At 51.3% G+C, this 3,202-nt stretch overlaps 1 long non-coding RNA gene across 1 annotated transcript in view; it reads left to right on the top strand.

The window, feature by feature from the left end:
- The window catches only part of LOC128248368 (uncharacterized), a 17,094-nt gene that overhangs the window by 998 nt on the left and 12,894 nt on the right, over window positions 1-3,202 (top strand). The gene's annotated exons all lie outside the window — the stretch shown is intronic.

Genomic DNA, 3,202 nt, shown 5'->3' with positions numbered 1-3,202 from the left:
ACCGTTTTGCGGTAACACGGAGGTAATCACTTGGTTAAAGAAGACGAAGTTGGTTGTGAAGCTCCATGAGATAGACAACTTAGCGAGTTTTATACCACTGTACCCAGATGGTTCGGCATTGGCGCTATACTTAGAAATGGAAGAAAGGGACCAACCAACTTAGCGTGGAAAAAATAGAAATCCTTTTGATGGAGGCCTTTGCAGAAGGAATGTTCGAAGCGTACGCTCGCCTGGGGAAAGCAAAGTGGACTGGTGAACAGGTCGACGTATTTGCCAACGAACTCAGGAGATTGGCTAAACTGGCGGGATATGAAGGAGAATCGCTGGACCGAACGGTTCAGTTAGCATTTGTGACTGACTTTCCTGACCACATGTTGGTCAAGTTGCAAAAGCTGCCAAACGTCAACTCTAAGGCGATGGCAGATATTATATCTCAGGCTCGCGTGCTAGTTTCGTGTTGCAGGACGCCGCCGGTGGCAGCGACTGTAACAACGAAAAGTGGCCGAGCAAGGAGTAGCAGAGAGGGGTCAAACAAGGAAGTGTACGACCAATCAAAGGACAGTGCTTCCGGTGTCAGGGCCTGCACATTGTGTGAGACTGCAAGTCACCCAAGCCTGAGGTCATTTGCTACCAGTGTCAAGAAACAGGACATATAGCCAGCGAATGTCTGCGGGGAAACGATCTAAGGGAGACTACTGCGCCAGTAGTTATCCCTTCAGATCAATAGAGGCGTGTTTATTGTTACCTGTAGTCGACATTCTGGTGAAGGGGAAGATGTTGCGAGCCCTTGTGGACACGGGCTGTACGACGACCCTGATGACCCCAGAAGTGGTAGAGACATGGAGTGGAAAAAGCAGTGTGAGGGCAGTCAACGGAAGAGAGGTACACTGTGAAGACATTACAGATGCGCAGATTGAAGTGCAGGGAACAAAGCTGACGCTGCAAGCAATTGTAGTTGGCCACTTTGTGGACGAAATTGACGTGGTGATGGGGATGGATACAATCACCCGTTTAGGAAGTGTCACTGTCAACTAGGCCAGTGTAACATTCGGGGTTGTGGAGAAACAGTGTATGGCGACACCGTGCATTGGTGAGAACTGCGAAGAAATCTATGCTGCACACACCATTGAAGACCAGGACTTCCATGCTGTCTTTGATGGCCAGAAGTGGACAGTAGAGTGGCACTGGAAGGGAGAGCCCTCGACATTAAAAAATAAAGTGGGCTGCTATCAGCATACTCTGAACGGAGATGCCATAAGCGAGTTCGAGGGGGAGGTGGAGCGATTGATTAAGGAGGGCATATTGATCCCTTGGCAAGAAGAAGTAGAGAGCGGAGTTCTGCCGCTGATGGTGGTGGTACAGCCCACAAAGCATAAGGTCAAGCCAGTGCTTGACTTTCGAGAGCTGAATGACCACATATCATGCCATACGGGCGGCGAGGCCACAGATGTCTGCAGGGACACCTTGTGAGAGTGGAGAAAGATGACAGGGGCCTCCACAATCGTCGATTTGAAGTTGGCATACCTGCAGGTGCATGCGGCTGAGAGACTGTGGAAACATCAGCTTGTCAGGTATAAGGGCCGGACATACTGTCTGACTAGGCTGGGGTTTGGGCTAAATTCAGTGCCAAAAATTATGGCAACAATTCTCAAGGCCATCCTGGGAAAGGTGACTGAGTAAAAAGGGCCACCAATTCGTATACCGATGACATCCTTGTGGATGAAACCATAATGCTAGCAACAGAGGTCATAGGCCACCTGAAGAGTTTTGAACTGATTGCCAAGCCACCAGAGGTGATGGAGGGAGGCGCTGCACTAGGCCTCAAGCTATGGAGAGACAAGGCCAGCGCGTTGGTGTTTCGACGAGGGAACGAGATCCCCGAACTGGGCACCAGCATGAGTAAATGGGAACTGTTCTCGGAGTGTGGGAAGCTGGTGGGACACTACCCGATTGCAAGATGGCTCCGGACAGCATGTAGCTTCATCAAGAGATGAGCCGAAGGAGCGAAGTGGAACAATAGAGTGGGGGAGAAGACGACTGACATGATGCAGGAGGTCTTGGTCAGAGTGAGAGCAGAGTATCCAGTTAGGGGCAGTTAGTATGTTCCCAAATCAAAGAGCGGGATCATATGGTGCGACGCCAGTAGCATCGCAATTGGGGTTGTCTTGGAAATGGGAGGCGTCGTGGTGGAAGATGCAGCCTGGTTCAGAAAGATGGATGACTGCAACCATATCAATGTAGCAGAGTTGGATGCCGTGTTGAAGGGGGTGAACCTGGCCTTGAAGTTGGGGCTGCGCACCGTAGAAATTAGGACCGATTCTGCCACTGTGCTTGGTTGGGTGACGGCAGTCATCACCAATGAGTGGAGGGTGTGAACCAAAGGGGCTGCAGAGATGTTGGTAAAGCGTCGATTAGGGATACTGCGTGAACTAACCGCTGAGTCTGACCTGAAGCTGAGCATGAGCTTTGTGCCTTCTGAGAACAGGGCAGACGTTCTGACCAGGGTAAAGTGAGCCTGGTTGCAGGTGCTAGAGGATGCGGAGCAGGCTGTGGCTGCAGTATGTTGTCAGAGTGACTTGGAGTTGAGAAGACTGCATACCTTGCATCACATGAGAGTGGACAGGATGTTGTTCCGAGCCAGGAAAGTCCACTCCGATGTAACAAGATGGAGCATGCAGAGAGTGGTTAGCAGCTGTGACAGGTGCCAGACCATCGACCCTACTCCGGACGTACATGAGGCGGGAAGTATTCCAGTGGACCACAACTGGAAACGGCTGGCAGTGGACATAACACACTACCGGCAGGGGACATACCTGTCAATAGCTGACTGCGGACCAGGGCGGTTGGCCATATGGAAGGAGATGAAGACGGAGACCGCAGAGGAAATCACGAGAGTATTAAATGAGATATTCCTGGAACGAGGCCCCATGGATGAGCTGCTTCTGGATAATGGCACTGCATTTCACTTGGAGGTGCTGAAAGAAATGCTTGATGGGTGGCAGGTCAGCCGCTTCTTCAGGGCGGCATACCGGCCAAGTGGAAATGGAGTGGTGGAAAGGCATCATCGTACCATCAAGACCATGGCAGAGAGGGGCCACATTTCACCAATCGAGGCCGTATTTTGGTGCAATATGTCACCCAGGTCAGGACAGGCTGAGGAGTCAGTTCCACACAGGGCAATGTTCAGGTACGAGTCGAGACA

Source organism: Octopus bimaculoides, chromosome 7, assembly GCF_001194135.2.
Source record: "Octopus bimaculoides isolate UCB-OBI-ISO-001 chromosome 7, ASM119413v2, whole genome shotgun sequence".
Lineage (NCBI taxonomy): Eukaryota > Metazoa > Mollusca > Cephalopoda > Octopoda > Octopodidae > Octopus > Octopus bimaculoides.
This window is presented reverse-complemented; position numbering and strand designations above follow the sequence as displayed.